Here is a 24964-nt window from a genome sequence, read left to right as displayed (position 1 = left end):
CTCTCAATGTGGTCATAAAATGCATCACTAATTACTTAAGTGTTACCTAGTCATTATGCAGGAACTTCTAGTGATCTGGACAATTATTTTAAAGTGGAAAACATTGTTAGATCACTAATAGTTCTTAAAAAATGGTCCTTTATTACTCTGAATAAAGTAATAAAATGCATACTCAAGTAACCAATCACTCCAAGGACTACTGGTGATCTGGACCATTATTTTAAAGTGAAAACCATATTTTCCACTTTAAAATAATGGTCCAGATCACTAGTAGCTCCTGCTGCAGGAGCTACTAGTGATTCAGAATTCAGGATTCATGAGTCCTGCATAATGACTAGGTAACACTAAAATAATTAGTGATGCATTTTATGACTTAATTCAGAGTAAAACATATGATTAATTACATCTCAGACACCAAAAAATTGTGTGATAATTGGTCAGTTAGTTAATAGTAATTAATGTGGCTAGTCTCAGTCAGTAATTATTGATTACTTAATAAGGAACTATCTCCTAAATTCAATGTTACTCACTGATTAGTTAAGCTTGTTTCTATATTAGTTAATAGTAGTACCTGAAGTGTTAATGTAGTGCTACTTATTAGTCCTGCATTGGTGCTGGACGCGTGGTGGACGGCCTGATCTTCCTCCGCCTCCTGCCGGCCGGCGGTGGCTCCTCAACTTGAGGGAGCCGTCAACGAGCTCCGCGTTCCCTGCTCCTTCCCATTACGTAAGGTGGACGGCAGCAGGCATGGCGAACACCTCTAAAGATTCAGAAGAGACTGTAACAACATCACACACTGTGCTCAGATTTTACTGCTTACCTAGAGATTTGGATTGCTCAATTTGTCACCTCTAAAGATTCAGAAGAGACCTCAACAACATCACACACTATGCTCTTTTTTTTTTTTTTTACCTAGAACTCTGTGGTCTCACATTTGTATACTCTTAAAGTTTTAGAAGAGACCTCAACAATATAACACACTGTGCTCAGATTTTTCTCCTAAACTACACTGTAAAAAAAACTAAATCAGGCCCCAATTGAAAATGTTCTATTGACTGATCACATCAAAAATTTTCAGTTGGCCAAATTGAATTTCTGTGAATTAAATTGCATCAATTCACAGAAATTCAATTTGGCCAACTGAAAAATGTAAATGTGATCAGTTACTAGAAAATGTTCAATTGGGGCCTGATTTTTTTTCATAGGAGGAGCCCTCACATTGATATCTTTATCAATGTGATAAAGATTTTACACAATTTTACAAATTGTGCACCAAGCCAAGTACTTGAAAGGCACTAAGTAAAAAAACAAAGTCCATAAATTCAGTTTAAGCTTATCTTAAAGGATTTGTTCACTTTAAACTTAAAATTTCCAAATAATTTACTCACCCCCATCTCATCCAAGGTGTTCATCCATTCTTTCCTTCATTAGTCAAAAAGAAATTAAGTGTTTTTAAAGCCGGGTGCACACTGTGCGATTTTGGCCACAATTTGGCCGTCTGAGACAAATTTAGCAAATCCTAAAAGATTCCTCTGATCCTAGGCTAAAATCTGACGTCTTTGATCGTTAGTTTGACATGTTCACTAGCAGCCGAATATTGAGCGCTGCGATCAAATTTTACCTCAGACGAAATTCTGGCAGTGTCAGAAGATTTGGCACACAATCCTGCATTGTGACTTCTCATACGACGACAGTCAAATATCTCCATTTTTCAAGACAGACTATGACCAAAACGAGAGCAAGAGATTTCTTTGTAGCCAGCATTTCAGTCCTGTAATACAGCTCACTGTCACCAAACGCGTCATTCATTCGTCCGTTTTTAGCGGGCCTTCACTGTCGTACAGTCTGACATTAATGCCAACTGAGATCTTACAGTGTGACATGGCTTACATCGGGGATCATGTTCGTACAGTCTGACAAGGGACATTCGCAAAGGATTTTGAAAAATCGCGCAGTGTGCAGGGCCCATTAAGTAAAACATTCCAGATTTATTTCCCATATAATGGACTTCTGTGGCAACCAATGGGTTGAAGGTTCAAATCAATCCAGTTTTAAAGGGCTTCAGAAGGTTCTACATTATCCCATATGAAGATAGGGTCTTATCTAGCAAAGCCATCATTTTCTAAAAAACATTTTAAAAATATATATATTTTCAGTTCTGGAGCAAGCCACGGATTGCATTCACATTGATTGATTGTCGTGCCTCTCATCAGTCGACAGCAACCGCAGATAGTTTAAACCGCTTTAGTTTAAAGCTGCTAATGATATAATAATGATATAATGAGAATGTACAACATGAATCCATTTTCCAAACTGTGTTTTTGTCTTACCCTTAATCATTATGGTACACTTATAATAAGTATTTATATTGGGACTATTTCAGGCCAGACTGGTAGGTACCGCTGTGGAGGAGCACAGTCCCTACCTACGTGATCCGCCATAGACATAAAAAGAGAGAAGTAGCTCCGGCTGAAATGTTCTTCCGCAAGATGCATGCAGTTCTGTTTATTAACCACTAGAGTGCAAAAAGTTAAGGACTGCAGCTTTAACCTAATATTTTAAAGATTATATGGGCACAAATTTTTATTCTTGATAGTCTTGATATTCTTGATGCTGCTCTACTGCACTCTATTACGCTCTGCTCTGTTTGTAGGATGACAAAAAAGAGTTCAAATGTACATCCTGTTTGTCAAAGGAAAGAAGGCTGTTACTGTTCACAGAAGATGAGTGCGAATTCAAACACAATGCATGTGTTTTAGCAGCGAAAGAGTGGGTGCTAAGATTAAGTACCCAGATAGCAGACAAACACTGAATCAACGTTGAATCAATGTTAATGCATTGACTGAAATATCATTGAATCAATGTTGAGATTTAACATTGATTTTTCATCAGATTTGCACCCTGGAATAATGTTATTTCAATTATCAAAAATAGATCAAGATGGGCTTAAAATCACGTTTTTCAACTAAAATTAAATCACTTATTTTACAGTGAATCAATGTTGAATCAATGTTAATGCATCAATCAAAATATCATTGAATCAGTATTGAAATATAACATTGATTTTTCATCAGGTTTGCACCATGAAATAATGTTATTTCAATGATGAAAAATAGATCAATATTGCTTTATGTACAGCAGGATTCTATGCCAGTTAATTGTATCTTTATTTTATTACTTTCAATCAGAAACCATGTATGGCTGCAATCGATATGATTTTGTATCAAAAAGTCACTCAAAGTAAACACCATCCTTCAGTGTACATGCAAATGTATTTATTTATGCCCCCATAGTTGACTTAAAACAATTACATCTGAATTTATAACACAAATGAGAAGAGCCTGGAAAAACAACCTGAATCTGCAAAATGGAAGTAAATATAAATCTAAACTCGCCAATAAAGACAGTACTGCTGAAAGAAAGAAGATAGAAGAAATAATGAAACACTCTGGATATTCCAAACTCAGGGGGTTTCCACCATAAGCAATGTCCCAAAGCCTTTCAGGGGCATAACGGAGCCAGTTTTGCACCGTCCCAGCAAAAATATAAACTCGGATGCCTCCTTTTTATCCGCATTCACATGTAAGGCATCTAAAACAACAAGAAGTTAGTAAATTTTTGGAAATGTGATTAATTATACATTACAAATGTACTAAAAAGTGAGAAGAGAGTATTATTGTATTTAATAATAATAACATAAAGTATGAAAGTGAAACAAGTAAATTAATGATCAAGTAGCTAAATTAATAAAAGAGGAGCTGGATAGGCTATACTGGTTTGGAAGAGATTATCCATTTACAACACAAACTGGAGTCGCAACATTTGCCAAATATCAGCAGTTTGATATAGCTGCCTATATCAAACTGCTGATATGTGCGTGCAATGCCAACGAGGATAATGTTATTATATAATGCAGCTGAGATTTAATGATATGCGATTATATTACTTTATTAGAATTTGTAACAGATTAGCCAAAGATCGATTAATTTATTATTTCAAATATGATCAAAACCGAGCACATATGGAGGTCAATACAATTCATTCTCAAACGAAATCCTGCCTTACAGCATATTCTGATGCGTTATTAAAGAAATATGCTATTAATGATTCGTTATTTATGAAATATTGCCTTCTTCTCAACTGCATTGCTCTTACAGTTCCTACTACATCATTACTATGGATCCATCACCTGTCTCCACCAAGCCTCCGCACCTCAATCGCCCCAGGTGGTTGGTCCCAGTATAGCTCATAAACCCTGCCCCTCCGTGGTTTCTAATGGATATGAGTTAAACTAAACAATCAAATTACACTTTATATTTTACAAGATGTTCTCTGTCTTTTAAGGCAGTTTTATCACTATGATTTTATTTCAAGTATTTGTTTTAAATAAGTTTAGCTTAGTTAGTTGTTTGACGCTATAGAAGTTGTCACTGAGGAACCAGCAGACTTTTTCAGGAGAAGAGTGGAGTTTTTATCTTAATTTCTATATTTCCCAGATTTTGGCATAAATATTAAGAACATTAGCCCGAAGGTGGACACCGTTCCAACCCCAGCATTCCAATCCTACAGGACAACTTGTTTTACCAAATTCTCCCTCTTTTTTCATTTTTTGATGTCATATGAGATGTCCACCCAATCTAGTACCATCAAAGTCTATCTCGGCTGCTTCAATTCTAATCTACAACCATCCATCCAACCATCTATGATCTCTAAGTTTTAAACAAGAACCGTTTCCTCATCAAAAGCAATGAACGGATCAATTTAAAAAACTGCCTTTTCATTCCTATCTTTAATCTCCCGACACCCATCCAGCAATATAAATATCTTTCCTTCTCCCTTGCCACATGGAGGTGCAGATCTCCTCACATCTCGACCCGCTGTTTTCTGATGAGAACAACCTTCCTTTCACCAGGCAGTGAAGTTTATTTAAAAAGCTTCAGCAAATCCCCACCCACTCTTGTATTTAGGCTTACTTATATTCACCTCACTTCTTCCGCAATGGAGCAGACACCACCGCAGGCCAAAAAAGGACTGCCACACCATCAATTAAACTACTGGGTTGGTGGTCCTCAGAGGCCTTTCGATTTTACTCAGTTCGGACCTCAGCCTCATCAAACAAGCCATATTCGCTTGATGCTGCACTGCTCTGCCAATTTGATACTGCCGCTGCAGTACTTGGCTTTACTAGATATCACCGTTGTAGTCCTTCACTTAATGCCACTGTCCCTCGCTTGATGCTCCAGGGCTTCGCTTGCCACTACAGTGCTCCTTCAGTTTAATGCTGCCACTGCAGTGCCCTTATTATTTAATGCTGCCACTGCAGTGCTCCTACTATTTAATGCTGCCTCTGCAGTGCTCCTCTTATTTGATGCTGCCACTGCAGTGCTCCTCCAGTTTATTGCTGTCACTGCAGTGCTCCGCCATTTTGATGCAACCGCTGCAGTGCTCCGCAATTTAACGCCGCTGCTGCAGTGCTCCTCCTATTTGATACTGTCGCTCCTGTGCTCCGCCATTTTGATACTGCCGCTGCATGCTCCGCCATTTTGACACTGCTATTGCAGTTCTCCTCCTATTTGATGCTGCCACTGCAGTTCTCCTCGTATTTGATGCTGCCGCTGCAGTGCTCCTCCTATTGGATACTGCCACTGCAGTTCTCCTCCTATTTGATGCTGCCGCTATAGTGCTCCTCCAGTTTAATGATGCCACTTGCAGGGCTCCTCCCTTTTAATGCTGCCGCTGCAGTGCTCCTCCTATTGGATGCTGCCACTGCAGTGCTCTGCCATTTTGACGCAACCGCTGCAGTGCTCCGCAATTTAACGCTGCTGCTGCAGTGCTCCACCAATTTGATGCTGCCGCTGCAGTGCTCTTCCTATTTAATGCTGCCGCTGCTGTGCTCCGCCATTTTGATACTGCCGCTGCTGTGCTCCGCCATTTTGATACTGCCGCTGCAGTGCTCCGCCATTTTGACACTGATATTGCAGTTCTCCTCCAATTTGATGCTGCCGCTGCAGTGTTCCTCCTATTTGATACTGGCACTGCAGTTCCCCTCCTATTTTGATGCTGCTGCTGCAGTGTTTCTCCTACATTTTGACACTGCCGCTGCAGTGCTCCTTCTATTTGATGCTGCCGCTACAGTGCTCCTCCAGTTTAATGCTGCCACTGCAGGGCTCCTCCTTTTTAATGCTGCCACTGCAGTGCACCTCCTATTTAATGCTGCCGCTGCAGTGCTCCGCCATTTTGATGCTGCCGCTACAGTGCTCCGCAATTTGATGCTGCTGCTGCAGTGCTCCGCAATTTGACGCTGCTGCTGCAGTGCTCCACCAATTTGATGCTGCAGTGCTCCTCCAGTTTAATGCTGCCACTGCAGTGCACCTCCTATTTAATACTGCCACTGCAGTGCTCTTCCTATTTAATGCTGCAGTGCTCCTCCTATTTAATGCTGCCACTGCGCTGCTCCTCCATTTTGATGCTGCCCCTCCAGTGCTCCACAATTTGATACTGCCACTGCAGTGCTTCTCCTATTTGATGCTGCCACTGCAGTGCTCCACCATTTGATGCAGCCGCTGCACTTCGCAATTTGATGCTGCAGAGCTCCGCAATTTGATTCTGCCACTGCAGTGCTGCACCAATTTTATGCGACGTGCTTCTCCTTTTGATGCTGCCACCGCAGTACTCCGCCAATTTGATGCTGCAGTGCGTCTCCTATTTCATGCTGACACTGAAGTGCTTCGCTAATTCATGACTGCCGCTGCAATCCTTTGCTTGATATTGCCGCTGCAGTGCCCAGTGCTCCACAATTTAATATTGCCGCTGTAGCGCTCCTCCAATTTGATGCAGCTGCTGCAGTGCTTATCAGTTTGATACTGCCACTGCAGTGCTTCGTTATTTTGTGACTGCCATTGCCATGCTTTGCTTGATACTGCCGCTGCAGTGCCCCGCTAATTTGAGACTGCCGCTACAGTGCCCTGCCAATTTGAGACTGCCGCAGCAGTGCCATGGCATTTTGAGACTGCCGCAGCAGTGCCCTGCCATCTTGAGACTGCCGCCGCAGTGCCCTGCCATCTTGAGACTGCCACCGCAGTGCCCGCCATCTTGAGACTGCCGCCGCAGTGCCCGCCATCTTGAGACTGCCGCTGCAGTGCCCCGCCATCTTGAGACTGCCGCTGCAGTGTTTTGCTCAATGCTGCTGCATTGCCCCGCCATTTTGAGACTGCCGCTGCAGTGCCTTGCCAATTTGAGGATGCTGGAGGCTGCTGCAGTTCCACGCCAGTTTGAGAATGCTGCTGCAGTGCCCCGCCAGTTTGAAAATGCTGCTGCAGTGCCCGCCATTTTGAGACTGCCACTGTAGTGCCCTACCAATTTGAGACTGCTGTTGCAGTGTTTACTCTGCTGCTGCAGTGCCCCGCCATTTTGAAACTGCTGCTGCAGTGCTTTGCTTGATGCTGCGGCAGTGCCCCGCCAATTCGAGAATGTTGCTGCAGTGCTTTGCTTGAGGCTGCTGCAGTGCCTCGCCAATTTGAGAATGCTGCTGCAGTGCTTTGCTTGATGCTGCTGCAGTGCCCCGCTCAATGCCTGACTGCTGCTGCAACACCTCACCTATTTCATAAACTGCCACAGCAGTTACCTACCTCAATACTGCTACAGTGCCATCTTCCATTCAGTCTTTTTAACAATTTTGGGGGGTCTTCTGGAATAATTATGCAGACTCCTCCCGTAATCATGAGCTGTTCAAATTTCCATGATTCTTGCTTGCTGTCTATTTCTGCATTATGTTTTTGGGGGGCAATTGGAGCTCAGGTAGAATATCCTCTCCGAGCCCCTCTATAGCAGACAGCAAGCCAAATCTGTTTACCACTTTCACTAAGATTATATGGGCACACAAACTCGTGAAGTGAAGTTAATAAACGTAATTTCGGGAGGAGTACGCCCATCTAATCTTTCAATTAATACCAAGGTATAAAACCAGCAGCTTACCTCTTCCCCTTTTTAGTTCCTGAAGCATCCCTCCTCCCCTGCTCCTCTCTTTTGTACAATTTTGTATACCACATTGGTGTTGGTTGAGGAGAGATCCCTGACACGAGTGTAAAGCGCTTTGGGTGTACAGTAGTACATATGAAAGCGCTATATAAATAACTCATTCATTCATTATTTTATTCATTCAATTTGCCTGTTATAGAGGGGCAATCGGAGCTCGGGTAGAATATCCTCTCCGAGCCCCTCTATAGCAGACAGCAAGCCAAATCTGTTTACCACTTTCACTAAGATTATATGGGCACACAAACTCGTGAATGCTGATTAAAACCCAACAGATCGCTCAGATCATCGGGATCAAGTCAGTTAGAAATACCAAAAGTTCACTCAAAGCAAGGAGAGTCTGCTTTTAGCTATATGCCAGCCACAGCTGAACCAGCTTCCTGAACAGATCAGATGTGCTTCAACAGTAGCCACATTCAAATCCAGACTCAAAACACATCTGTTTAGCTGTGCATTTACTGAATGAGCTCTGTGCCACTGTACGTCCGACTGATCGCACCTCATCTATGCATCATCTTTTTATTCTTTTATAACTGTTTTAGTTTACCTTTGTTCTTATCTTTGGTTATTGTTATTTTATATATACACTCACCTAAAGGATTATTAGGAACACTTGTTCAATGTCTCATTAATGCTCTAATCAACCAATCACATGGCAGTTGCTTCAATGCATTTAGGGGTGTGGTCCTGGTCAAGACAATCTCCTGAACTCCAAACTGAATGTCAGAATGGGAAAGAAAGGTGATTTAAGCCGTTTTGAGCGTGGCATGGTTGTTGGTGCCAGACGGGCCGGTCTGAGTATTTCACAATCTGCTCAGTTACTGGGATTTTCACACACAACCATTTCTAGAGTTTACAAAGAATGGTGTGAAAAGGGAAAAAACATCCAGTATGCAGCAGTCCTGTGGGCAAAAATGCCTTGTTGATGCTCGAGGTCAAAGGAGAATGGGCCGACTGATTCAAGCTGATAGAAGAGCAACTTTGACTGAAATAACCACTCATTACTGTACTAAAATGTCCCAACAGTCACCAGATCTCAACCCAATAGAGCATCTTTGGGATGTGGTGGAATGGGAGCTTCGTGCCCTGGATGTGCATCCCACAAATCTCCATCAACTGCAAGATGCTCTCCTATCAATATGGGCCAACATTTCTAAAGAATGCTTTCAGCAGCTTGTTGATCAATGCCACGGAGAATTAAGGCAGTTCTGAAGGCGAAAGGCGGTCAAACACATTATTAGTATGGTGTTCCTAATAATCCTTTAGGTGTGTGTATATATCATAATTTTATTCTTTTTAATTCTCTTTACAACTGTATATTTCTATTTCTTATGCAGCGGTTGATTATTATTTTTGGTTAGGGCTGTCTGACTGGAAGAGATTGGAAAAGGAGAGCACTTTTGTACTTTTTTCTGCTTGTGGTAGCAGAGAGTGTAAAGAAGTGGACTCAAGAAAGGGGAGGCCCTGCGGGGCAAAGGTAACGTCCCCCTACAGGAGGCCATCTTGGACCGACTTGTAAGGTCCAGGAGACATTGTGAACCTGCTCCATCTCTTCCATCTCAGACAGGGGTTCCAGAATTTAGAATCAGGCAGATAGGGATCTATTTATCACATTTATAATTTAATTGTATTATTATTATTTTTATTTCTCTTTACAACCATATTAATTGTCCTTGTTTTTATTTTAATTCTTACACATTGTATTCTTATTTCTTATGCATATGTTATCACTATTTTAAATAATTTCTATGTAAAGCACTTTGAATTGCCATTGTGTATGAAATCTGCTATTCAAATAAAACTGCCTCGCCTTGTCTACAGATGTGCTAATTTGCATTAATACCCCAACAGATCTAAACATTGGGTACAGCGTTTTTAAAACATTCAGAGATTCAGTCAGTCATTAATTCAAGGTCCACTCAACTGTCAACTTTCGGATGAGATACATTTGATTATTCATTAATAAAACATACCTGGTGATCAACTACAATTTATTGGGAACATCTGGGTGTGTTGAGCTGTTGTAAAACTATTTTTGGTGAAACGATGTCAAGTTTAGGATTAGAGAATAGTTTCATTAGGTAGCTAACACGGCAAGCAGCACCAAATAACTTGTTAGCTGTCTTAAGATATGGATACATGGATTGTTGTAGGAATTACACAGCCATATAGGCCATTTAATTCAAGTCATTAATCTCAAGTAAGGGATAATGTATAGTGAGGCAGTTGTTATAGCAAATATTAACCCCTTCAGGCTGATTCAAGCCCCCTCAATGACTGACTGAATCTCTGAATGTTTTAAAAACGCTGTATGCAATGTTTAGATCTGTTGTGGTATTTATTCAAATTAGCACATCTGTAATTAGATTATACACCGTTTGTCCATTTTAACAAAAAAAAAAAAAACTTATAATACATTTTTTGTTTGTCTTGATATAAGTAATCAATTCAGTAATTTTCATGGTGATATCTAAAGGTTAAACGTTTTACCCTATTCATGTGAGAAAAATAATGAATAGGCGTATGAATAGGATATATTTGGGTCTTTTTCAGAAATTTCCCCTAATGGGATTCTTCTGGGCTTTTTTTTTCTTACTCAGGACATTTTGAGGATACAAAATCAGTTGAGTTTGATTCTGTTGCAATTTGTTCACCCTTTTTTCCTAAAACGCTTGGACTAGTAGGCCATGTTCTTGCGTCAATAAAAATTAATACAGTTATGATGAAGCTAGCTAGTTACTAGCAACCTAGTTATAATGAAGCTAACTAGTTACTAGCTAGCTAGTTATTAGTTATCTAACATTAAAAACATTATCTAACATTAAAAACATGTTTCTATTTAATAAGAAAGTCATTCGAACCTCAAAGTATTAACCTGTCACCTCTGACCTTTAACAGCTGTCACAGCTCCTGGTGCAGATGGGATGTGTTGTTGCAGGAACTGATTTGCTATAGGCTACTTCTGACTCAAAATCTCATGCTACTTAGGACAAATGTAATGTACAGAAGTAGCTGCACTGCTTAAATACAAAATTAAAGTTTTTGAAGGAAAGTATAATTAAAAAGTCACTCTGATGACATCATTTTTATGTGAAATGCAACTTAAATGATAAGAAAACGGAATGAAATAAATGAATAAATCAACACTAGGAATACTACACAAGACTAGGGTATATCATACAACATTCAGAAAAAAAGAACAGTTTGCGATTTGCGCTCAAAAGGGCACACTTTTCCAAAAGTGGGCTCTCTCTCAGTTGACCTGCTGATGAATTCTCCAAGCAGGGTCGAAACATAAAAATCGCATTCATCAATAATATGCATCTAGACCGCTGCTGAAATGGAAAATGATGGGCCGCCTGAAGAACTGGAAAATGAAGAACTGCCTGCTCTCGCCGCATAACGTCAGGGCCTGAAAAATTTCTCTCCTCCACAGGCTGGATTAATGGATATTATGCCAAGGAGCATTTACTACTTTTAAACAATGTGGGTCAGGAAGCGGGCCAGGTAACGTTACAATATTTTCTATTTTGCATTCCGATTTGCAGGCGGGTTAGCTGAAAATGTCGGTCGGGTGCGGGTTGTTTATACGTTGACACGCACATCACTGATGTGTGTGTGTGTATATATATATATATATATATATATATATATATATATATATATATATATATATATATATATATATATATATATATATATATATACATCTTTCACAAACACACACGCACATTGTGTCTCCCCTGTGTGTGAGACAAGTTGCTGATGTAGAAAATTCACTGAACTAACACTCACTGTGTTGCGTCCAGCCTCACCCAATTTGCACCTTTGTCTCTCCTGTCAGCGCCAATGCGTTCCCTCTGCCGACAGCACCATGTCAACTGTCAACTCACCACAAACCAACTGGGACGAAGCAGTCTCAAGGATGTCACAAACAACAGCACACAAATAGAAACATAATCTTAAGATCTTAAATTCCAAAAATCAAGTCCTGTGAAGAACTCCAAGGTCTTCATAAAAATTATTTTAAATAATTTTATTATTAAATCATTATTTCATATAGCCTAGTCAGTTAAAAATTCTAATCAATGATGCTTAAAGATCTTAAGATTTAAACATCTTAACTGGATTAAAAGGGAGTTGAAGTGTTTGGTAGTCGTAATTAATTGAAGCGGATGGGGTTTTAATAAAGCATGCAGTGATCACAGCTGACAAACAAGTCTGTTGGCTTTTTAGAGACATGGTACTTAATGGTATCAGATATTTACTTTGCCGGAACTCATTGCATTAGATTTTTTGCCCTAATTCACACTTACCTAACTTGTTAGCCTCTTTCCACTTGAGTTTTAATTATGTTTCATACGTTGAATTACATGGGGAATAAGGGACAGCCTGTCAGTTGTACTGGAGAAAGAATCATTATGAAAAATTTGACACTTCATTGCACACAGTGAACAAAACAGATCTCCACAGTGTTGGCAGGATGGAGTCATCTTTTTAACTGTGGAAAATTGAAGCAAGTCTAAAAATGCTAGAAGGTATAGTCTGCAAATTCACACCATACCAGGCAATAAACTTGGTTTGGCCTCTCCCTCTTGAATATATTTTATATCAAATGATTTATTAAAGTATATTCAGTGATGTATATATTATTATCAGAAACTAACCAGTGCCCGGTTGCATAAAACACCTTAAGTGAAAATTTCCCTTAAGATCGCCCTTAGGTTTCCCTTAAACTTAAGGGTGTTGCATAAAATAACCCTTAAGTATCACTTAAGGGTTTATTAAACTGAAACGTCATAAACCCTTAGAATTATCCTCAAATGTCTATTTTTCACTTAAGTAATCCCTTAAAAACCGTTAAGTGTTGCATAAAGCCCCTTAACTGTCATTTTCCTAAGTATAGTTTAAGGTTAGGAAAAGTTTACCTTAAGAGTTGACGAACATTAATGAGAAAAAAATAGCTGAGTTTATTGATCCTGTTGAAGATGTAAATGTGCCAAAGCGAATTTTTCGCGATAGGCAGAATCCTCTGGACCATCTTAGCGATGAAAAACTGCTTCGCGAATATAGATTTGATCGCCGCGGGATATATGAGATCGCTAACAAACTGGAAGGCGATCTTGATCATGTTACCCAGCGTAACCACTCACTACTCTCTGTGTTACAGTTGCTTATAGCACTTCGGTTCTTTGCAACTGGGAGTTTCCCGTCTGTGGGAGATGTTTTCCATGTTCATAAATCGTCAGTTAGTAGAGTTATTCACCGGGTTGCAGGGACTCTCTGCCGTCATTTAAGCCAAACTGTGACATTTCCATCGCGTGTTGAACTGGATGCCATTCAAACCTCTTTTTATCGGAAAGCGGGGTTTCCTCGAATAAGTGGTGTAATCTATGGCACACATGTCAGAATTCAGGCTCCCCGCACGCATGAAGATCAGTATGTTAACAGAAAAAATTACCATTCTGTTAATGTGCAGCTAGTGTGACCATGTGTGCAGAATTAGAATTGAAATATTTTATCAATGTATTAAAATGTATTTTGACTTGTTGATAATTATGGTCATCGTTTGATCCTATGAAAGATACAACAATGCGTTGACACACACACGGTCTATAATTGAGAGGACGATCGGACATCTCAAACGCAGATTTCACAGTCTCCACAGCGAGCTGCGCATCTGCAGAATTATTGTCGCCAGCGTTGTTCTTTTTAACATGTCAGAGATGTATTCTGAAGAGGGAGATGATGTCGAAGAAGAGGCTCAAGAAGCAGAAGCAGAAGAGGCTCATGAAGAAAATCAACAAAATTTTCAACGGGCTGGATTTGTTGTCAGAGATGCCATCGTAAATGCATTCTTTAATTAGTTTAGCTAGTAGCCTATGGACAATAGTCATAAATATAAATAAATGAAATATAAATAAATAAATCATAAATAAATACAAAACCTGTCAGATCTGTCATAAAAAAAATATTCGTCAATTGATGTGCATTTTATTTTTTCTTCACTTAAGCTGCATTAGTTTGTTATTAAGAATGAAGTTGTAAAGGTCTTGATTTTCCTTCTCCTTTTTAAGTTTTTCGATCTCTAATTGCAGTTTTGTCTTCTGTAGGACGTCTCTTTGCAGTTCTAGCACTTTTTCTCTTGTCGCGGCTGGAGAGGATATTTGCGTCTTTCTGCAATTCACAAGTGTTTTGAAGGAATAATGAAAAAAATCTAAAAATTACATCGAGGCTGTTCTAAGTAAAATTAACAATAGACTAAAATAATTGTTAACAAAGAAGCAATAAAGCCTCACTTCGCTGCATGGTGTGGCGTGCTGCTGGCGCTCTGCCGGTGTTGAAGCTGATTTTTGCTGAGAAGGTCTAACGTGTGAAACAAATAACGTTACCAAGCATATTTTATTTTGTCGTGATCTTCAAATCGTTTATCCTCAGCAGTGATCATTTTTATTTGATTTAAGACAATAATGTTCTCTCACTCCGTGTAATATTCCTCTTGTTGAATCTCAGCTTCACTCTCTAACCCGCCAGCGTAGCGTGTCTATGGCAACAATAGAATTTTATAACGGTAAAACCTGGGTCGCAGTCGTGAAACACTTAGCGGCGTCCCTTACCTAAGAGAACCGTTTAAGGGATTATATGCAACACCCTTAAATCATTCCCTTAGATAAGGGGAAATCACGCCTTAAGTATCATACTTAAGGGAAAAACTTAAGGTGTTTTATGCAACCGGGCACAGGGTTTTAGAAAGAAAATGCCCAAAAAAAAAAAAACTTTAAAAAGAACATGGAATAGTCCATTTTTATGTTTTAATTTATGTTATCTAACATTTGATTATATAAAGCTCTGGACAAAATTAAGAGACCGCTGCCAAATTATCATTTTTTTTCTGGTTTTACTATTTATAGATATGTGTTTGGGTAAAATTAACATTTTTGTTTTATTCTATAAACTGCTGACAACATTTTTCCCAAATTCCAAATAAAAATATTTTAATTTAGAGCATTCATTTGCTGAAAGCAACAACTGGCGACTCATTCTTTTACAAATGTTTGTAGAAGCAGTATGCATGCCTAGGGGCTTGATTTTTTTATACCTGTGTTCAAGAAAGAGATTGGAAAACCTAAATTAAAGGATTTGGAGGGGTGTCCCAAAACTTTTGGCAATATAGTGTATATGCCATGGCCAGTACAAGGCTAAAGTGCTACAAAGCTTTACACTGGGGCAAATGCTTATATATTCTGTTGTAGGATTTGAGGGCGCACCAAACACAAATGAAAGTCACTTCTTAACCAAAGATGGTACCTAATTGGTATTAACTGTAAAATTTTAGAAGAAACGGTACAGCACCTTAAAATATCAACATGCGCCCTTGACACCCTCCTCACTTCTTCTCTGGACCGATCTCAAAGCTCCACATTTATAGGCAAGATCATTGAAAAAGTAGCTGTCAATCAGCTGACCAAATTCTTAAGCTGGAACGGACACTTTGACAATTTTCAATCTGGTTTCCGACCAGATACTGATAGGCAAAACATCAATTATGGTACTATTTCGACCTGAGTGCTGCATTCGACACTGTTGAGCACAACATATTTCTTGACAGGCTGGAAAACGTCTCGGGTTATGCATATAACCTATGTTCCCTTAGAGGGAACGAGACACTGCGTCATTGTAGATGACACATCAGGGAACGCCCTCGGCGTGATGCTGCTGAAGTTCAGTTGAAAAAGCCCAATCTTGATTGGTGTTGCATCATGACGTAACGAGTGATGGCATACCCGGAGGTATAAAGGGACGCCGGCACAAACATACACAGCTTACTGCGATGAAGCGGGCGCTCTGTCGATAGGTGGGGCTACGAGACGCAGTGTCTCAGGGAACATGGGTTATATGCATAACCCGAGACATTCCCTTTATCGAGGGAACTCGCACTGCGTCATAGTAGATGACACATCGGGGAACGAGTACCCACTAGTCCTCGCCTATCTCGAGCCCCTTGGTATGGACCGAAGTGCATACTCAGGAGTCGAGCACCCTGGCACCTGGCGTTGCCGGGAGGTGCAGACTGTAATGTCTAATGAAAGCATGCGGAGTGGCCCACCCAGCCGCTTCGCAAGACTTCCTGCAAAGAAGCTCCTGAAAGGAGGGCTACCGAAGAGGCCATGCCTCTGGTAGAATGCACCCTCACGGCTATCAGTGAAGGCAAGCTGCGTACCTGATAAGCCATGGGTATTGCCTGGATAATCCAGTTACTGATAGTCTTTTTTGCCGCAGGCAGCCCTTTCTTGTGTGGACCAAAGCACAATAACAACTGGTCTGACTTCCTCCACTGGGCAGACCTCTCCAGATAAATCCTCAATGCCCGGACCGGGCAGAGGAGGTGAAGCCTGCCCTCATCTGCCGTCACATGAGGCGGGGATGGAATGCCTGGAGAACCACCGACCGTACCGTGTTAGATGGCACCTTGGGTACGTAACCTGGGGTCGGACGCAAGATGGCCTTCACTGCACCTGGGGCAAACTCCAAGCAATTTGGCATGACTGCCAATGCTTGGAGGTCCGTTGTGTTGCTCCTCAGAGAAGTGATGGCGAGGAGAAAGGCCACCTTAAGCGTGAGGTTCTTGGCCTCGGCCAGCTCCAGCGGCTCGAAAGGGGCCTCAACCAACCCTTCAAGCACTACTGGCAGATCCCAGGTTGGAATCCTGGAATGAGCCACAGGCCTCATCCTCTGCGCTCCTCGGAGGAACCGTACAACCAAATGGTACACCACCTAATGGTGCGTGGAAAGCCCCTATCGCTGCCACATACACCTTAATTGTGGACGGGGTAAGCCCGGTGGAAAAACGATCTTGGAGAAACTCCAGTACTGAAGCCACTGCTCAGTTAACTGGGTCTACCTCACGGTCTCTACACCAATTGGAAAATACCTTCCACTTCAGGTTGTACAGCCTCCTGGTGGAAGGAGCCCTGGAGCTGAGTAGGGTCTCAACGACACCTGCCGACAGACCCTCCTCTATGAGCTGTGCCCCCTCAGGTGCCAGACCCATAGGTTCCATAACTCCGGCTGGGGGTGGTAAATCGTGCCCCCTGCCTGAGGCAGCAGATCCCTCCTCAGAGGAATCTGCCATGGAAGGCTGTCTAGCAGGTCTATGATGTCGGAGAACCATACTCTGGACGGCCACCGGGGTGCTACCAAGAGCAGGCGGATGCCTTCCCGACGGACCCGCTCCAGAACTCCTGGGAGCAGAGCGATCGGGGGAAATGTGACATGGCATCCAGGCCCAATGGAGCCGGATACCTGAGGGAGAACCACAGTGGGCAGTGGGTCGTCTCTCGAGAAGCAAACAGATCCACTTCCACCTGGCCAAACCTCTCGCATATGGTCTCCACCACCTCTGGATGGAGACGCCACTCCCCGGGCCTCAGCCCCTGCCTCGACAGGATGTCTGCTCCCTGATTCTGATCCCCAGGGATGTAAACTGCCCTGAGTGACAAAAGTTTCCCTGTCAAGAAACAGGAGGACCTGATGCGCCATTCTGCAAAGAGGACGCGATCTCAGACCCCCCTGATGATTTAGATACGATACTACGTCAGTGTTGTCGGATCATATCAGGACATGGTGGCCGCGGAGGTCCGTAAGAAAACTCCTCAGATTTTTCCAGACCGCTAGCATTTCTAGGCAATTGATATGCCAAGATGCATGCTGAGCTGCCCACGGACCTCTCGCCAGTAAGGGATGCATCTGTTGAAACGGTTTTCCGGCAACACGGTGCTCCCAATACCAGTCCAAGGGACAGAAACCAAGGTTTCTTCCATACGATGAGGGAACGAAGGCATCTGCGCGTTACCCTGATCATACGGAAAGGATATCCGTATTTCAGCCACCACTGTAGAGGTCTCATGTGGAGCAGACCGAGCGGAATTATACTGGACGCTGCTGCCATAAGACCCAGCAGTCTTTGGAACTGCTTGACAGTGATGCTGTGGCCCAGCCTTACTCTGGAGACTTCCACCCGTATAGTCTCGATTCGTGCGGGTGACCTGTGTGCCCGCATCGTTACCGAGTCCCATACTACCCCCAGGAACGTAGTCCTCTGGGAGGGCATCAAAGCGCTTTTCGAAAAGCGCGTTGAGTCTCAGCCCCAAGCACCTCATATGGGCTAGAACAGCATCTCGAAGCTGAACCGCCATATCGTACGACCTGGCCATGATCAACCAATCGTCGATATAATTTAGTACACGGATTCCCTGGAGTCTTAGCGGAGCCAGGGCTGCATCCATGCACATTGTGAAGGTGCAAAGTGAAAGGGCTAGGCCAAAGGGAAGAACCCGATATTGGTACGCTTCGCCCCCGAAAGCGAACGGCAGGAACTTCCTCTGACTAAGAAGGATGGAGATATGGAAGTATGCGTCCTTTAGATCTATCGTGACGATATATCTAAAGGATCTGATCTGACGATACATCTAAAGGTTTGGATCTGACTCACGATGACGGGAATAGTTAGCATCCTGAACCTGTATCTCCTAAGAGATTGATTCAGAAGTCTGAGATCTAAAATTGAACGCAACCCGACCCCCCCCCCCACCCCCCACCCCCCACCCCATCCTTCTTGGGGACTATGAAGTACCGGCTGTAGAACCCAAACTCTCTCTCCGGCGGGGGGATCCTTTCTATCGCCCCTTTGACCAGCAGAGAGTGTACTTCCTGCCCCATTACCCCCACCTGCTCAGATATCCCCCAACTGGCTGAGGGCGGCCGCCTGCTTCTTCACCTCCTGAAACCTTTCGACGACGGTGCTCACAGCCCCGCTCAAAAGGCCAGAAGGCGAAACCGGGGAATCAAGGAGAAAGTGTCTATCTCTCTCCCTTATCCCCGACAGGTTGAGCCAGAGATGCCTCTCCGCGCACACCAAACCCGCCATGGAGCGGCCGATAGCACGGGCCGCCTCCTTTGTGACGCGGAGAGACAAATTTGTGGCCTTCCTCAACTCAGTCACATCCTCCGATTCTCACATTCTCATCGAGCTCCTTCAGCAAGTCCGCTTGGTAGGCCTGCAGAACCGCGAGAGTGTGCAGGCACCCACCAGCGCGACCAGCCGCACTATATGCCCTACCCACCAGCTTTGATGTCTCTCGGCATGGTTTCGAGGGCAATGCCGGGGCCTTTAATGAAGCTGCTGTCTCGGGTGAGAGGTGGCCTGCAAGCGCCTCTTCAACCCTAGACAGCGCTACATAGCCCTTCTCAGATGCCCCGAGCACATTAGCAAAATCAAGCACATGGGGCGTAGTCAAGCGAGCTGAGAAGGGCTTTTCCAACGCCCTGCACAACTCATTGTGCAGGTCGGGGAAAAAAGGCAGACCCCGGCGTGGAGGCTGAACCCGGCGCTTGAAGAAGCGTTCATCCAGCTTATTGGGTGGCTGGATGTCCACTTCTTCCTGTGGCCAATCTAAACTTCGGTGCTCATCGTCAACGACTCCTCAGAAACGAACAGCCTGAGCACCGGATCCCCCGCCTCGTGGGAAGAAGCCGCGTCGCGGGCTCTGTGTTCTTGTCTGTCGATTTGGTGTTGTTTGTCCCGTCCTGCGGCCACGTGTGGAAACACATGGCAGCAGGATCTCTGAATCGTCAGAGGAAGATGCCTCAATAGTCCCTAATCCTGCTGACAGATCCATTTGCAAGCCCCACAATCTGCGGCGCTGCCTCAGCAACCGCGGGCCCAGAACCGCGAGGCTCGCGAGGCTGGCCAGCCTCGTCAAAGACCGCCAGTCGCGAGCGCAGCACCTTCATCGGCAGCTTATCGCACTCACCGTTGGCCGCCCCCTCGAGAGCGGCCCGGGCGTGCTGCACGCCGAGGCACTGCACAGAGCTGGCGTGTGTCCGTGCCCGAAATGAATCGCGGACAGGGAGCTACACACCGTCTGAACTGCTCGCTCGCCATTTCAGAACAAATCTAATAATATTGAAGCCCTACGGCACAATCAACACCAAATCGACAGACAAGAACACAGAGCACGACCGCTGAAAGCAGGAAGCTGTGTATGTTTGTACCGGCTTCCCTTTATACCTCCGGGTATGCCATCACTCGTTATGTCATGACGCAACACCAATCAAGATTGGGCTTTTTCAAATGAGCTTCAGCAGTATCACACCCAGGGCGTTCCCCGATGTGTCATCTACGATGATGCAGTGCGAGTTCCCTCGATAAATGCACTTGCATACCTAGTGTCTATATATATTAAACACTCAAGCCATACTGCCACATGTTATTTAATAAATTTTATTAAATCTACAGCAGTATTGTGAAAATACCTTAAATGGTAAATACAATGAACATTTCTGCACAGTAGACCTTAGTAGATAAAAATCTTAAAAAAGATAAAAATCATGCAATTCAGGATTCTAAGATACACAAAACTCATTAGACCTTAGATCTTACATTAACAAAACCACAAATATTTTAAAAACATGTATTATCAGTGTTCAGAGAAATTTCACTGACATTTTGTTATTTAGGTACTACATTTATGAAACTGCACTAACAATAGTAAACATTTAAATAATTTAAAATATTATGTTAATATTTGCTAAAGTGCAAAAATGTCAACACAACATAAAATGCAAGTAACAGGAGAGGGCTACTTTAAATATTCTGTGTAAATTTATTTGAATTTTTGTAAAACATTTACAAATATTTGAGCATGCAAAAGAGGACAATGAATGCACCATAGACCGTAAAAAAATATGGACGATGCGACATCATCTGTTTCCACTTGCCAGAGTTGAAGCTTTCAGGCGGCCTGCACAGCGCTGACAACTTGAGACTGAGTCTGCGCAGTAGAGAGCAGGAAGTAGAGCAGAAAGTACAGTCGCGATATCAAAAGCCCGCCCACACTCTCACAGATGCAGAACAATTAATTATGTTGGTGTGAAATAAACAGTTATGGAAATGTAGAAATTAAAGCTAAAGCTCCAATCTGCTCCCAAAAATCCCCAAAAAGTCTGAGTCGGAGAGGGATCTTGAAGTGGAACTGTTGCAGCTCACCACTTCAAGAATCAAGGAAGCTCAAGTATGCTTGCTCAAAATATTAGAACCAACAAGATTCTTGCATACCTAGTGTCTCATACATTTAACAAAATCACAATTTAGTTTGATAAAGTTATTTAGTTCAATAAATAGTAAATGAGATATTAGTATCGGGCTAAAATAGTTTATGAAAGACTAAAGGTGTGAATACACTGTTATTCTGAAAAATACAATGTTATGTAGGCTTTGGAAAATATTGTAGCGCGCAGACTCTTCATTGTGAAATTGCTGTTTGTTTTGCATCGGCAGTGATGGGGTTAACAAAGTAAGTTCAGAGGGCCTGGACAGTGTTCATCTCACAGACTGTCTTCGTTCTGATTAAAAGTTTGGAAATAGAGCTTCCCTTATCTGTCATTTTTCAGACATTACAATATACTATGTCCTCCTCAAGTAAAACATTCAGAGAGTCGTTAATTCGTTTAACCTGCTAGTGGCCGCAGTAGTGTAAAATTACGGTTTTATGCTGAAACATTGAGACCTGCACTCGGTTTAACATAAAAAAAGACTTAACAAATACATATTTCAGTACTCACCATAACTTAAATGAAGAACAATCAGTTTGGAAATGATGTCTGAACTTCTGTCGTCGTACTTCAGCATTGACTCCTCAGTCTCCTCACTCTCCCGCGCACATACATTTGAATCCACGTTGGATCCAACGGTGTCTCTCAGGTGCATGCGCATGTCTGCTTTTTTTTCTCCGCAAAGCTTGTTCGGCAAACACAGATTTTTCACTTTTACTATTTAATATGTTCAGTGAATCAATTTTTTTATTTTACCTTTACACCATAAGCTAAAATTACCACAATGCATCTTTTTGTTTGGGGATAATTATTTGAAAGCAATTTGTTGAATCAATATTTAATTGTCAGTTTCCACTATTCTTCAATATTTTTTTTTTTACAATGTAGAAGGGAGAGGTTATGTCCATGACATGCAGAGTCCCACAAGGGTCAATTCTTATATATGCTGCCCATGAGAGAAATAATGAAAAATACAAAATTGCTTGCCACAGCTATGCTGACGACACCCAGATCTATGTAGCAGTATTACCTAAGGACTACAGCCTCATTGGGTGCGTTTACAGTATTGTTCAAAATAATAGCAGTACAATGTGACTAACCAGAATAATCAAGGTTTTTAGTATATTTTTTTATTGCTACGTGGCAAACAAGTTACCAGTAGGTTCAGTAGATTGTCAGAAAACAAACAAGACCCAGCATTCATGATATGCACGCTCTTAATTAGTTGAAAGGGGTGTGTTAAAAAAAATAGCAGTATCTACCTTTGACTGTACAAACTCAAAACTATTTTGTACAAACATTTTTTTTTCTTCTGGGATTTAGCAATCCTGTGAATCACTAAACTAATATTTAGTTGTATGACCACAGTTTTTTAAAACTGCTTGACATCTGTGTGGCATGGAGTCAACCAACTTGTGGCACCTCTCAGCTGTTATTCCACTCCATGATCCTTTAACACCATTCCACAATTCATTCACATTTCTTGGTTTTGCTTCAGAAACAGCATTTTTGATATCACCCCACAAGTTCTCAATTGGATTAAGGTCTGGAGATTGGGCTGGCCACTCCATAACATTAATTTTGTTGGTTTGGAACCAAGACTTTGCCCGTTTACTAGTGTGTTTTGGGTCATTGTCTTGTTGAAACAACCATTTCAAGGGCATGTCCTCTTCAGCATAGGGCAACATGACCTCTTCAAGTATTTTAACATATGCAAACTGATCCATGATCCCTGGTATGCGATAAATAGGCCCAACACCATAGTAGGAGAAACATGCCCATATCATGATGCTTGCACCTCCATGCTTCACTGTCTTCACTGTGTACTGTGGCTTGAATTCAGAGTTTGGGGGTCGTCTCACAAACTGCCTGTGGCCCTTGGACCCAAAAAGAACAATTTTACTCTCATCAGTCCACAAAATGTTCCTCCATTTCTCTTTAGGCCAGTTGATGTGCTCTTTGGCAAATTGTAACCTCTTCTGCACATGCCTTTTTTTTTTTACAGAGGGACTTTGCGGGGGATTCTTGAAAATAGATTAGCTTCACACAGACGTCTTCTAACTGTCACAGTACTTACAGGTAACTCCAGACTGTCTTTGATCATCCTGGAGTTGATCATTGGCTGAGCCTTTGCCATTCTGGTTATTCTTCTATCCATTTTGATGGTTGTCTTCCGTTTTCTTCCACGTCTCTCTGGTTTTGCTCTCCATTTTAAGGCATTGGAGATCATTTTAGCTGAACAGCCTATCATTTTTTGCACCTCTTTATAGGTTTTCCCCTCTCTAATCAACTTTTTAATCAAAGTCCGCTGTTCTTCTGAACAATGTCTTGAACGACCCATTTTCCTCAGCTTTCAAATGCATGTTCAACAAGTGTTGGCTTCATCCTTAAATAGGGGCCACCTGATTCACACTTGTTTCTTCACAAAATTGATGACCTCAGTGATTGAATGCCACACTGCTATTTTTTTGAACACACCCCTTTCAACTAATTCAACTAATTGCCCAATTGCACAGCCTTAAGAGCGTGGATATCATGAATGCTGGGTCTCATTTGTTTTCTGAGAATCTACTGAACCTACTGGTAACTTGTTTGCCACGTAGCAATAAAAAAATATACGAAAAACCTTGATTATTCTGGTTAGTCACATTGTACTGCTATTATTTTGAACAATACTGTACATGCACACCAGTAAGCTGATAACTCAAAAAAAATCAGCTTATTGAAATAATCAGTTCCCTTTCAGTCGGTCACGTTCGACGTACGTCAGAACTGAACCGACGAATGGGATCTTACTTTAGAGACCAATCCTACTTCGAGCATCTAACAACGAGCCAATGAAATTTGGCATGCGATCACGCATTCCACGCTCCGCCCCGCAGCGCGGGTATAAATAGGAAGTGGAATGGTAGATCAGCGCTTTCTACTTCGGAGCCGAGCAGTGCTTACTGTTTCCTACGAAGAGTGTCTGACTACGAGTCAAAGAGTGTTGAGTGAGAGAGTCTGCCAGTGCGGGTGATACGGCGCGTCAGTGAGAGACCGTCTGATCAGTGATCAAGCGATCTAAAGGAGCTTGTTGGTTCGCTGAGCGTTCCCATACAAACTGTTAGTTCGCTGAGCGTTTCCCATACAAACTGTTGGTTCGCTGGGCGTTACACACAAATACACATCACTGAGAGCTCACACAGGCTTGCAGAACGAACTGTGTGGAGCCGCGGTCATCTCCCTGAGTGCTTCAGCACACTAAAAGAGCAGCTTTCCATTCACAAAAGAGCAACACGGTTTGACCCTGCGTCTTTTTCAAGATGTCATTCAAACCGTGTATTCCTGGTATGCAACTGTTTCCTGTCCTCTTTGACGGCCACGAGCGCATGTGAGATTGCGATCGTGGGTGATTCATGTTCTGGTAAAAGAACATGGTCACGTCGGCGCGTTGTTCGTCTCCCCCTTCTCATAAAGGGCTCGAGTGTTCAGCGCGCCGTGTGCCGTCGAGCGGCCGGCTGACAGCGGTGGTTGTCACGACAACCGGCGCGCGTCAGTCGGCGCTCTAGATGCGCGGTCGAGACTATGAAACCTCAGATGGGGTCGAGTCCCTTCGCCTATCCCCCGATCTAGTTCATTTCTAGTGTTACTGGAAAAGGGCTACTTTGGCTGATAAGCGCTGGTGGCCTGAGGATTACAGTGGGGATTCCCCGCCGGGTAAATCCCCTCGGGCCCCCACTCCTCTATCGCATCAAAAGCATGCTGAGACTCTGTTCGTGGGTGGTACGGATTCTCTCATGAGAACACGACCACGTCAGGGCATTGTTCGCCTTGC

This window comes from Pseudorasbora parva, chromosome 4, assembly GCF_024679245.1.
Source record: "Pseudorasbora parva isolate DD20220531a chromosome 4, ASM2467924v1, whole genome shotgun sequence".
NCBI lineage: Eukaryota > Metazoa > Chordata > Actinopteri > Cypriniformes > Gobionidae > Pseudorasbora > Pseudorasbora parva.
Note: the sequence above shows the minus strand (reverse complement) of the source record.